We start from the raw sequence: 14212 nt of genomic DNA, 5'->3' as shown, positions 1-14212 counted from the left end.
GATCCAAGACAGGGCTGTGCTCCAACCCAGGGCTGTCTAGGAGATTGACCTTAAAGGGGTTCTCCAGTGAAAACTAGTGATCACCAAATCACAGGATAAATGATAGCTTAGTGATGGGTGGGGGTCTGACCGCTGAGACTTGCAGGGACTGTTGTAATATGGCACTTTTGTCCCTGTAGTAATAGTGGCTGTGCACACGCTGGGCCGCCGCTCCATTCATTCTCTATGGCAGGGTTCCCCAACTCCAGTCCTCAAGGCCCACCAACAGGTCATGTTTTCAGGATTTCCTTAGTATTGCACAGGTGATGTAACTATTACCTGTGCAGGTGATGGAATTATCACCTGTGTAATACTAAGGAAATCCTGAAAACATGACCTGTTGGTGGGCCTTGAGGACTGGAGTTGGGGAACCCTGCTCTATGGCAGTGGTCCCCAACCTTTTTTGCACCAGGGACCGGCTTGAAGCAAGATCATTTTTCCATGGCCCAGCAAGGAGGGGGTGGGGTGGGCGGGGCTTTGGTCATATGGGGGCGGGGTAATGGAGGGATTTGCATACTTATCATATAGTGTAGACCAGGTCCCCGCCAGGAGCTATGCCAGGAGCCCCACATAATGTGCTGTGCCAGGAGCCGCATCACTGAGGCCCCATCACGCCCTGCAGCAGGACAGGGCAGCTGTCCTGACAGCTGCTGTTCAGCTGCATTTACTTCATCCCAGGGGCGGACACAGACTGTAGTGGGCCCCTGTGCAAGAAATTTTTGGGGGCCCCCCCCGCCCTTCATAAGGCAACAAAGTTATGTAAACATAACCCCCCCATGTGCATCTCTCACCCCCCCATGTGCAGCTCACCCCCGTGCATCTCTCATCCCCCTCCGTGCATCTCTCATCCACCCCCCGTGCATCTCTCATCCCCCTCCGTGCATCTCTCATCCACCCCCCGTGCATCTCTCATCCCCCCCGTGCATCTCTCATCCCCCCCGTGCATCTCTCATCCCCCCCGTGCATCTCTCATCCCCCCCGTGCATCTCTCATCCCCCCCGTGCATCTCTCACCCCCCCGTGCATCTCTCACCCCCCCGTGCATCTCTCATCTCTCCCCTCCCTTCCATGTGCATCTCTCATCTCTCCCCTCCCCCCATGTGCATCTCTCATCTCTCCCCTCCCTCCCATGTGCATCTCTCATCTCTCCCCTCCCCCCCATGTGGATCTCTCATCTCTCCCCTCCCCCATGTGCATCTCTCCCCTCCCCCCCATGTGGATCTCTCATCTCTCCCCTCCCCCATGTGCATCTCTCATCTCTCCCCTCCCCCCCATGTGGATCTCTCATCTCTCCCCTCCCCCATGTGCATCTCTCATCTCTCCCCTCCCCCCATGTGCATCTCCCATTCCCCCCACTCCTAGTTAATTGTATTTAAAAAAAAATAAAACTTGTTATACTTACCCCCATGCGATCCCTGCAGAATCCTGGCGCTTGTCCAAATCGCTGACACCAGGTTCTCCTGACTTCCGGCCATGTGACGGCGCCGTCACATGACCGGAAGTCAGGGGAATCATGAAGGTGCTGCCGCAGCAGCGCAGCGCTAAGATGTCCCGGACCCGGCGCTTAGCATGCGGCCGGGGGCCCCATGAGGAGAGAGACGCACAAGAGGGGGGCTCCGAGGGGGCTCCTACCGGCCGGGCCCCATACTGGAGTCAGGGCAGTCATGCCCTGATGGCGGCCCTGCTGGAGGCTGGAGGGGCCCCCTCTCCCCGCGGACCGGCTGAAAAACCCCAACGGCCCGGTCCTGGTCCGCGGACCGGCGGTTGGGGACCTCTGCTCTATGGGGTTGACCAAGTGCTGCACTCATCTTTTTCTGGCAGCCCCATAGAGAATGAATGGAGCAGTGGTCTGGCGTCCGTGCCACCCCTACATTTTGTAACATGGATAAAAGTTCATCGGGGATAAAAAAAAATACCCAGATCTGCCAATTGGTGCAGGTCCCAGTTTTCGGACCTCCACTATCAGAAAATGATCACCCCGGATAGATTATAGCTTGTTTTCACTGGACAATCCCTTTAACCAATGCCCCATCCTAATGACAACCCTCAGTTGGAAGTGGTCTGAGGCCGCTGTGCTGTAGGTCCCAGTGTACGGCCCATGTTCTTATGGAGGTGTAAAATCCCTGTGCAGCGTGCTGTCCATGGTAGTAGGGTTCAACCCTGTCTGTCGGATAGTGCCGTCGGCACGTGTCCACAGACATGCCATTTGGGCTTGGGGTCACTAGCTGACTAGATTGTTTTTATGCTTCTCCCAATAGAACAGTGAGAGGAATAGGAAAAAAGTACTAATACAAAAGCAGAGCCAACGCTAACAGTGGATATACTACTCGTTGTTAGGATTTTATGCCAGAAGAACATGTGCCCGAGGATGGAAAGTCGTTATAAAGGGAACCTGTCAGTAGGTGTTAGTGCCCCCACCTCATCTAATCTGTGTGGGGTCACTGTAACGCAAATTAAAAATGCTTTTTTTAATCCTTTATTCCATTCCCGATTAATATTTTCTTCCGTTTTTATGTAAATGAGCCACAAGTTGCCGGGGTCTTGTCCGAGTAGTGGACAACCCCTTTAAGATGCTCAATACTTTACAATAGAAGTCAAGGCGAAGGCTCGAAAGATGCTTGGAAGGCACGCTGCCATCTTTTTGAGAATTTTGTCAGCATTTTTGCTTTACAAACAGTAGTGATTTCTTCATTGTTTAATGGAATAAGAAAATGTATGTTAAACAACAGTAAAAAGATGCCCAAAAGTTGCTGCAAAAACACTCAAAAATGCAGAATAAAAGCACTCAGGAAACAAGCAAAAAAAAACAAAAAACGCTTCCAAAAGACGTTTCAGGTTTACGAAACTCTAGAGTAAAAAAACAATTCCTGAAGCATCTTCTGCTTGAAAAATTGATGTTTTTGGCTGCTGGTAAAGGACGCCGTGTGAAGATACCCTTAAGACTGATGGGAGGAGTGCTTTGAGTCTCATCAGAAAAAAGGGCGCCTGATCATGGCTGATGGACACACACAAATATTTGTACCTTAGTTTTGCGGTCAATTTGTCTTACTCTATATGGCAGTAATGCAGCTTAACTTTTATATATTCAAACCCTTTTATTTATAGAACAACATGGAGGGGACGGTGACCTCCTCCACTAATATACTGATGCTCTGGACAACAATTACTAATCATAATCACTAGTAGACTTGTGACATTTTCTTGGATGTCATCCACATGCTGAAGTATCTGAGCAGTCACACAGGCATTTCAATAAGCACTTAGGTAATTGGGGTTAGAGTGTGAATATAAGTCCTTTCTGTGTGTGCAAATATGTATAAATGAAGAATGTCTATATGGACTGTATGCAGTATGTGTACATTATGTATATTCAGTATATAGCATATGGGTTATATATTAACATATAGAGTGTGTATAGGTGAATGTGTTGGTTTTATGCATTTAAAAATGATTTTTGCCGCATTAAAGAACCTTTTTCTTACACAAGAAATAAAACAGTTGCATTCATAATTTGCTATATATATTAAGTAGGTTCAAAAGAACTTAATCAAGTGCACTAACAAGTAACTAGGTAATCAGTAGAAATGGAGGTTCACACTGTATTGTGCATTGTATAGCCATGTTATTATCTCACAACAGGTCCTATGTATATATATTTTTTTTCCTCTTTTAATATGCACAGGGCCGCCATCAGGGCATCACTGCCCTTATTGGTATATTGGGCCCGGTGAGCAAAAGCAGAGATGGGTTAGGTCCATAGGCAGATTATAATGATGGCGGCGCACATTTCTGCAAAGAGAGCTTTCCTGGAGATCCGCGACCATCAAAACAGAATGGCAGTGCAGCGCCCTCCGTTTTTTATGTGAATTGCTGGTGACGGCGCCTACGCGATGACGTCATTGTACCAGCTGATTACCAGAAGTGGAGCTGCATGAGAAGTAGGTATGAAAAAGTTTTTTTTTTTATATAAAAAGGAATTAAATGGGTGTTTGGGGACAGTAAATGATGCTGTATTGAGGGTGGGGGATGGGGGACAGCAAATAATATATTGGGTGGGGGAGCACAAATAATGATGAATTAGGGGTGGGAGAGAGCATATGATGCTGTATTGAAGGTGGGGGTAGAGCAAATGATAAATTGAGGGTGGAGGACGGGGACAGCAAATGAAGGGAAGGTGGGGATGGGGAGAGAAAATTATTATGTATTGAAGGTGGGGGAGAGAAAATTATGTTGTATTGAGGGTGGGGGTGAGCAAATGATTATGAATTGACACTGGGGGTGGGAGACAGTAAATGATGACTTGAGGGTGGAGAGAGTAAATAATGAATTGGGCGTGGGGGAGAGTAAATCATTATGAATTGAGACTGGGGGTGGGGGGCAGAAAATGATGACAACTTTAGGGTAGGATGTGTGGGAGAGCAAATGCTGATGAATTGAGGGTGGGGGAGAAAAAATGATAAATTGAGGAGGAGGTCCTGTTACTTTGCAGGGGGTACCATGTCGCTTTTTTCTTGATATGGCGTAGTGTAGAAGTTGGGGAAAAAGTGGGGAATGTGCTCTGGAAGCGGTGCTCTAGATAACTATGTGTTATTTTCTAGACAGACGACTCCTGGCTGGAAGAAGCGATGGCGGTCTGCGCTGGATGAAGAAGAAAAGCGAAGATGAAGGAGTTCAACTAAAGATGCAACTGGTGAGTCAGTGTATTACATATACACTGACACTATACACAACATACTATGTACAGAGATCCTGTGTATAATCTCACTGGTTATCCCTGTATTACCTATACACTGACACTATATACAGAGCTCCTGTGTATAATGTCACTGGTGATCGCTTTATTACCTGTACACTGACACTATATACAGAGCTCATGTGTATAATGTCACTGGTGATCGCTGTATTACCTGTACACTTATACTATACACTGTATACTATGTACAGAGATCCTGTGTATAATGGCACTTATGGTAATATTAGTATTGTGTTTTTTTTATTAATGATTAGTATTGTAGTATTCGGTCACTATGTAGTGGTAATATGTGGTCTGGTAATGGTGTGGTGGTATTTGTTCCTTGTATGTGGTATTATGCGGTCACCATGTGGTGATAATATGTGGACTAGTCATGGTGTGGCGGTATTTTTTCCTTGTATGTGGTATTAGTCAGTCACTATGTGTTGTAAAAGGTGGTCTAGTCATGGTGTGGCGATATTTGTTCCTTGTATGTGGTATTATTTGGTCACTATGTGGTGGTAATATGCGATCTGGTCATGGTGTTGCAGTATTTGTTCCTTGTATGTGGTATTACTCAGTCATTATGTGGTGGTAATATGTGATATGGTCATGGTGTAGCAGTATTTGTTCCTTCTATGTGGTATTATTTGGTCACTATGGCGTGGTAATATGTGGTCTGGTCATGATGTGGCGGTATTTGTTCCTTGTATGTGGTATTATTTGGTCACTATGGGGTGGTAATATGTGGTCTGGTCAGGGTGTGGCGGTATTTGTTCCGTGTATGGGGTATTATTTAGTCACTATGTGGTAGAAATATTCGATCTGCTCATGGTGTGGCGGTATTTGTTCCTTGTATGTGGTATTATTTGGTCATTATGTGGTGGTAATATGTGATCTGGTCATGGTGTGGCGGTATTTGTTCCTTGTATGTGGTATTATTTGTTCACTATGTGGTGGTAATATGTACCCTACAATGTTGACATCTCTGCACCCCTGAACCTTCTTCCAGGTATCAGATTGACAGCTATGATCTAGTTTAACATTTGAATACAAGCAAAGTGGCAGCCATTATAAAAAACTTCCTCTGATGCAAATCGTTTCTTTATAACTTTGAATCTGATTTTCTGCCATTTCTTCTTTAGGAGCCTGTATTCATTCTTTCAGGATGACAGGAAACAGCTGGGAGGTTCATCCAGTTGTCACAGCCATAAAAGCAAAGTTACACCATAGATATGTTACAGCAAAATCAGCAAGTGCTTCTGGCACCTTTGGACTACAGTAAAAAGCTCAGGTTTATGCAACTTTGCATTAATAGTCAGAGAAATAACTTTAGCATACGGAAATGTGAAAACCTTAAAGGGATTGTACAGGATTAAAAGAAAAAAACATGGCTGATTTCTTTCCAAAACAGTGACACAGCCGTCCACAGGAAATGGTGTGATTGTCTAGCTGTAGTAACAGAGACAACTCCTAGACAGGTGCAGTTCTGTGTCTGACAGAAATCAGACATGTTTTTTTTAAAGGGGTTATCGGGGACTTTGGGTATTTTTTTCCTATGGGGCTAAGAACTTACAGGCAGGTAATTGCTACCTACCTGCCTGTTCTACTCAACAAGGATCTCTGACCGCTCCTGCAGGAGTTTCTTCTGCTTCATTTTGATGTCACGTTGACTGAGTAGAGTCTTCTCTTTCGCTCTGCTCTGTCGGCAGGGCGTCACTGCCGATGTCATGCTGATTGACAGCTGGTTCTCTGCTGCCTAACTTTGGGGAGCATGACATTAGCACTCGGGGAGTGACGCTCCATCAACAGAGCATGAGGTGAAATGAAACAGGAAAGTCACCTCCTGAGCCAGCAGACATAATTGCTAGGCAGTACAGGCGGGTAGTTGGTAATTACCTGCTTCTAAGTTCTTAGCCCCATAGGAAAACATGACCAAAGACCTGGATAACCCCTTAAATTTGGTACAACCTTTATTCCAAAAATAGGACTTCTCCTGGTTAATAGTTAACAGGTGTCCTCCAGAATACAACCCTCTGTACATGAAAAGTTATATACATTAGATGTAAATTGGCCAAAATGTCAATGTTTTGTCCTCCCTCGGGTGAACAAAGCCCTTTGGATGGTTTTGGCATTTAGGCCAGGAGTTTTTCTCAGGGTTTACGACAAATCCAGGCTCTTATTGAGATGTGAACAGAGACATAAATATTCTTCTTTTATTCACCTATCATTTATTAGATTGTAAGCTCCTAGGCACCAATTGCTTTAGATTCAGCTCCTAGGAGCAGGGAGTATATTAGTCTGTAAGCTCATATATTGTATACTAGAGTGTAAGCTCCTAAGAGCAGGGAGTATATTAGTCTGTAAGCTCATATACTGTATACTAGAGTGTAAGCTCCGAGGAGCAGGGAGTATATTAGTCTGTAAGCTCATATATTGTATACTAGAGTGTAAGCTCCTAAGAGCAGGGAGTATATTAGTCTGTAAGCTCATATACTGTATACTAGAGTGTAAGCTCCTAGGAGCAGGAAGTATATTAGTCTGTAAGCACATATATTGTATACTAGAGTGTAAGCTCTTAGGAGCAGGGAGTATATCAGATATTAGTCTGTAAGCTCATATATTGTATACTAAAGTGTAAGCTCCTAGGAGCAGGGAGTATATTAGATATTAGTCTGTTAGCTCATATATTGTATACTAGAGTGTAAGCTCCTAGGAGCAGGGGGTATATTAGTCTGTAAGCTCATATATTGTATACTAGAGTGTAAGCTCGTAGGAACAGGGAGTATATTAGATATTAGTCTGTCAGCTCATATATTGTATACTAGAGTGTAAGCTCCGAGGAGCAGGGAGTATATTAGTCTGTAAGCTCATATATTGTATAATAGAATGAAAGCTCCTAGGAGCAGGGAGTATATTAGTCTGTAAGCTCATATATTGTGTACTAAAGTGTAAGCTCCTAGGAGCAGGGAGTATATTAGTCTGTAAACTAATTTATTGAATACTAGAGTGTAAGCACCGAGGAGCAGGGAGTATATCAGTCTGTAAGCTCATATATTGTATACTAGAATGCAAACTCTGAGGAGCAGGAAGTATATTAGTCTGTAAGCTCATATATTGCATACTATAGTGTAAGCTCCTAGGAGCAGGGAGTATATTAGTCTGTAAGCTCATATATTGTATACTAGAGTGTAAGCTCCTTGGAGCAGGGAGTATATTAGTCTGTAAGCTCATATATTGTATACTAGAGTATAAACTCCGAGGAGCAGGGAATATATTAATCTGTAAGCTCATATATTGTATACTAGAGTGTAAGCTCCTAAGAGCAGGGAGTAAATTAGTCTGTAAGCTCATATATTGTATACTAGAGTGTAAGCTCCTAAGAGCAGGGAGTATATTAGTCTGTAAGCTCATATACTGTATACTAGAGTGTAAGCTCCGAGGAGCAGGGAGTTATATTAGTCTGTAAGCTCATATACTGTATACTAGAGTGTAAGCTCCGAGGAGCAGGGAGTTATATTAGTCTGTAAGCTCATATACTGTATACTAGAGTGTAAGCTCCGAGGAGCAGGGACTTATATTAGTCTGTAAGCTCATATATTGTATACTAGAGTGTAAGCTACAAGGAGAAGGGAGTATATTAGTCTGTAAGCTCATACATTGTATACTAGAGTGTAAGCTCCTAGGAGCAGGAAGTATATTAGTCTGTAAGCACATATATTGTATACTAGAGTGTAAGCTCTTAGGAGCAGGGAGTATATCAGATATTAGTCTGTAAGCTCATATATTGTATACTAAAGTGTAAGCTCCTAGGAGCAGGGAGTATATTAGATATTAGTCTGTTAGCTCATATATTGTATACTAAAGTGTAAGCTCCTAGGAGCAGGGAGTATATTAGTCTGTAAGCTCATATATTGTATACTAGAGTGTAAACTCCTAGGAGCAGGGAGTATATTAGTCTGTAAGCTCATATATTGTATACTAGAGTGTAAGCTCCTAGGAGCATGGAGTATATTACTCTGTAAGCTCATATATTGTATACTAGAGTGTAAGCTCCTAAGATCAGAGAGTATATTAGTGTCTAAGCTCACATATTGTATACGAGAGTGTAAGCTCCTAAGAGCAGGGAGTATATTAGTCTGCAAGCTCATATATTGTATACTAGAGTGTAAGCTCCTAAGAGCAGGGAGTATATTAGTCTGTAAGCTCATATATTGTATACTAGAGTGTAAGCTCTTAGGAGCAGGGAGTATATTAGATATTAGTCTGTAAGCTCATATATTTTATACTAAAGTGTAAGCTCCAAGGAGCAGGGAATATATTAGTCTGTAAGCTCATATATTGTATACTAGAGTGTAAGCTCCTAAGAGCACGGAGTATATTAGGCTGTAAGCTCATATATTGTATACTAGAGTGTAAGCTCCTAAGAGCAGGGAGTATATTAGTCTGTAAGCTCATATATTGTATACTAGAGGGTAAGCTTCTAGGAGCAGGGAGTATATTACTCTGTAAGCTCATATATTGTATACTAGAGTGTAAGCTCTTAGGAGCAAGGAGTATATTAGATATTAGTCTGTAAGCTCATATATTGTATACTAAAGTGTAAGCTCCAAGGAGCAGGGAGTATATTAGTCTGTAAGCTCATATATTGTATACTAGAGTGTAAGCTCTTAGGAGCAGGGAGTATATTAGTCTGTAAGCTCATATATTGTATACTAGAGTGTAAACTCCTAGGAGCAGGGAGTATATTAGTCTATAAGCTCATATATTGTATACTAGAGTGTAAGCTCCGAGGAGCAGGGAGTATATTAGTCTGTAAATTCATATATTGTATACTAGAGTATAAGCTCCGAGGAGCAGGGAGTATATTAGTCTGTTAGCTCACATATTGTATACTAGACTGTAAGCTCCTAAGATCAGAGAGTATATTAGTATCTAAGCTCACATATTGTATACGAGAGTGTAAGCTCCTAAGAGCAGGGAGTATATTAGTCTGTAAGCTCATTTATTGTATACTAGAGTGTAAGCTCCTAAGAGCAGGGAGTATATTAGTCTGTAAGCTCATATATTGTATCCTAGAGTGTAAGCTCTTAGGAGCAGGGAGTATATTAGATATTAGTCTGTAAGCTCATATATTGTATACTAAAGTGTAAGCTCCGAGGAGCAGGGAGTATATTAGTCTGTAAGCTCATATATTGTCTACTAGAGTGTAAGCTCCTAAGAGCAGGGAGTATATTAGTCTGTAAGCTCATATACTGTATACTAGAGTGTAAGCCCCGAGGAGCAGGGCGTTATAATAGTCTGTTAGCTCATATATTGTATACTAGAGTGTAAGCTCCTAGGAGAAGGGAGTATATTAGTCTGTAAGCTCATATATTGTATACTAGAGTATAAGCTCCGAGGAGCAGGGAGTATATTAGTCTGTAAGCTCACATATTGTATACTATAGTGTAAGTTCCTAAGAGCAGGGAGTATATTAGTCTGTAAGCTCATATACTGTATACTAGAGTGTAAGCTCTTAGGAGCAGGGAGTATATTAGATATTAGTCTGTAAGCTCATATATTGTATACTAGAGTGTAAGCTCTTAGGAGCAGGGAGTATATTAGATATTAGTCTGTAAGCTCATATATTGTATACTAGAGTGTAAGCTCCTAGGAGCAGGGCGTATATTAGTCTTTAACCTCATATATTGTATACTAGAGTGTAAGCTCCGAGGAGCAGGGAGTATATTAGTCTGTAAGCTCATACATTGTATACTAGGATGAAAGCTCCTAGTAGCAGGGGGTATCTTAGTCTGTAAGCTCATATATTATATACTAGAGTGTCAGCTCCGAGGAGCAGGGAGTATATTAGTCTTTAAGCTCATATATTGTATACTAGAGTGTAAGCACCGAGGAGCAGGGAATATATTAGTCTGTAAGTTCATACATTGTATACTAGGATGAAAGCTCCTAGGAGCAGGGGGTATCTTAGTCTATAAGCTCATATATTATATACTAGAGTGTAAGCTCCTAGGAGCAGGGAGTATATTAGTCTTTAAGCTCATATATTGTATACTAGAGTGTAAGCACCGAGGAGCAGGGAGTATATTAGTCTGTAAGTTCATATATTGTATACTAGAGTATAGGCTCCAAGGAACAGGAAGTATATTAGTCTGTAAGCTCATATATTGTATACTAGAGTGTAAGCTCCCAGGAGCAGGGAGTATATTAGTCTGTAAACTCATACATTGTATACTAGGATGAAAGCTCCTAGGAGCAGGGGGTATCTTAGTCTGTAAGCTCATATATTATATACTAGAGTGTCAGCTCCGAGGAGCAGGGAGTATATTAGTCTTTAAGCTCATATATTGTATACTAGAGTGTAAGCACCGAGGAGCAGGGAATATATTAGTCTGTAAGTTCATATATTGTATACTAGAGTATAGGCTCCAAGGAACAGGAAGTATATTAGTCTGTAAGCTCATATATTGTATACTAGAGTGTAAGCTCCTAAGAGCAGGGAGTATATTAGTCTGTAAGCTCATATATTGTATACTAGAGTGTAAGCTCCTAGGAGCAGGGAGTATATTAATCTCTAAGCTCATATATTGTATACTAGAGTGTAAGCTCCTAGGAGCAGGGAGTTATATTAGTCTGTAAGCTCATATATTGTATACTAGAGTGTAGGCTTCTAAGAGTAGGGAGTATATTAGTCTGTAAACTCATATATTGTATACTAGAGTGTAAGCTCCTAGGAGCAGGGAGTATATTAGTCTGTAAGCTCATATATTGTATACTAGAGTGTAAGCTCCTAGGAGCAGGGAGTATATTAGTCTGTAAGCTCATATATTGTATACTAGAGTGTAAGCTCCTAAGAGCAGGGAGTATATTAGTCTGTAAGCTCATATATTGTATACTAGAGTGTAAGCTCCTAGGAGCAGGGAGTATATTAATCTCTAAGCTCATATATTGTATACTAGAGTGTAAGCTCCTAGGAGCAGGGAGTATATTAGTCTGTAGACTCATATATTGTATATTAGAGTGTAAGCTCCTAGGAGTAGGGCGTATATTAGTCTGTAAGCTCATATATTGTATACTAGAGTGTAAGCTCCCAGGAGCAGGGAGTATATTAGTCTGTTAGCTCATATATTGTATACTAGAGTGTAAGCTCCGAGGAGCAGGGAGTATATTAGTCTGTAAACTCATATATTGTATACTAGAATGAAAGCTCCTAGGAGCAGGGAGTATATTAGTCTGTAAGCTCATATATTGTATACTATAGTGTAATCTCCGAGGAGCAGGGAATATATTAGTCTGTAAGCTCATATATTGTATACTATAGTGTAATCTCCGAGGAGCAGGGAGTATATTAGTCTGTAAGCTCATATATTGTATACTATAGTGTAATCTCCGAGGAGCAGGGAGTATCTTAGTCTGTAAGCTCATATATTGTATGCTAGAGTCTAAGCTCCTAGGAGCAGGGAGTATATTAGTCTGTAAGCTCATATATTGTATACTACAGTGTAAGCACCAAGGAGCAGGTAGTATATTAGTCTGTAAACTCATATATTGTATACTAGATTGTAAGCTCCGAGGAGCAGGGAGTATATTTGTCTGTAAGCTCATATATTGTATACCAGAGTGTAAGCTCCTAGGAGCAGGGAATATATTAGTCTGTAAGCTCATATATTGTATACTAGAGTGTAAGCTCCTAGGAGCAGGGAGTATATTAGTCTGTAAGCTCATATATTGTATACTACAGTGTAAGCACCAAGGAGCATGGAGTATATAGGTCTGTAAGCTCATATATTGTATACTGGAGTGTAAGCTCCGAGGAGCAGGGAGTGTATTAGTCTGTAAACTCATATATTGTATACTAGAGTCTAAGCTCCTAGGAGCAGGGGGTATATTAGTCTGTAAGCTCATATATTGTATACTACAGTGTAAGCACCGAGGAGCAGGTAGTATATTAGTCTGTAAGCTCATATATTGTATACTAGTGTGTAAGCTCCTAGGATCAGGGAGTATATTAGTCTGTAAGCTCATATATTGTATACTAGAGTGTAAGCTCCGAGGAGCAGGGAGTATATTAGTCTGTAAGCACATATATTGTATACTAGAGTGTAAGCTCTTAGGAGCAGGGAGTATATTAGATATTAGTCTGTAAGCTCATATATTGTATACTAAAGTGTAAGCTCCGAGGAGCAGGGAGTATATTAGTCTGTAAGCTCATATATTGTATACTAGAGTGTAAGCTCTTAGGAGCAGGGAGTATATTAGATATTAGTCTGTAAGCTCATATATTGTATACTAAAGTGTAAGCTCCGAGGAGCAGGGAGTATATTAGTCTCTAAGTTCATATATTGTATACTAGAGTATAGGCTCCAAGGAGCAGGAAGTATATTAGTCTGTAAGCTCATATATTGTATGCTAGAGTGCAAGCTCCTAAGAGCAGGGATTATATTAGTGCGTAAGCTCATATATTGTATACGAGAGTGTAAGCTCCTAAAGCAGGGAGTATATTAGTCTGTAAGCTCATATATTGTATACTAGAGTGTAGGCTTCTAAGAGTAGGGAGTATATTAGTCTGTAAACTCATATATTGTATACTAGAGTGTAAGCTCCTAGGAGCTGGGCGTATATTAGTCTGTAAGCTCATATATTGTATACTAGAGTGTAAGCTCCCAGGAGCAGGGAGTATATTAGTCTGTTAGCTCATATATTGTATACTAGAATGAAAGCTCCTAGGAGCAGGGAGTATATTAGTCTGTAAGCTCATATATTGTATACTATAGTGTAAGCACCGAGGAGCAGGGAGTATATTAGTCTGTAAGCTCATATATTGTATACTAGAGTGTAAGCTCCGAGGAGCAGGGAGTATATTAGTCTGTAAGCTCCTATATTGTATACTAGAGTCTAAGCTCCTAGGAGCAAGGAGTATATTAGTCTGTAAGCTCATATATTGTATACTAGAGTGTAAGCTCCTAGGAGCAGGGAGTATATTAGTCTGTAAGCTCATATATTGTATACTAGAGTCTAAGCTCCTAGGAGCAGGGAGTATATTAGTCTATAAGCTCATATATTGTATACTAGAGTGTAAGCTCCTAGGAGCAGGTAGTATATTAGTCTGTATGCTCCTATAATGTATACTAGAGTCTAAGCTCCTAGGAGCAGGGAGTATATTAGTCTGTAAGCTCATATATTGTATACTAGAGTGTAAGCTCCGAGGAGCAGGGAGTATATTATTCTGTAAGCTCCTATATTGTATACTAGAGTCTAAGCTCCTAGGAGCAGGGAGTATATTAGTCTTTAAGCTCATATATTGTATACTAGAGTCTAAGCTCCTAGGAGCAGGGAGTATATTAGTCTATAAGCTCATATATTGTATACTAGAGTGTAAGCTCCTAGGAGCAGGGAGTATATTAGTCTGTAAGCTCATATATTGTATACTACAGTGTAT

This window comes from Phyllobates terribilis, unplaced genomic scaffold (assembly GCF_046119375.1).
Source record: "Phyllobates terribilis strain yellow unplaced genomic scaffold, ASM4611937v1 Scaffold_1__5_contigs__length_1240528914, whole genome shotgun sequence".
Classification (NCBI taxonomy): Eukaryota; Metazoa; Chordata; class Amphibia; order Anura; family Dendrobatidae; genus Phyllobates; species Phyllobates terribilis.
This window is presented reverse-complemented; position numbering follows the sequence as displayed.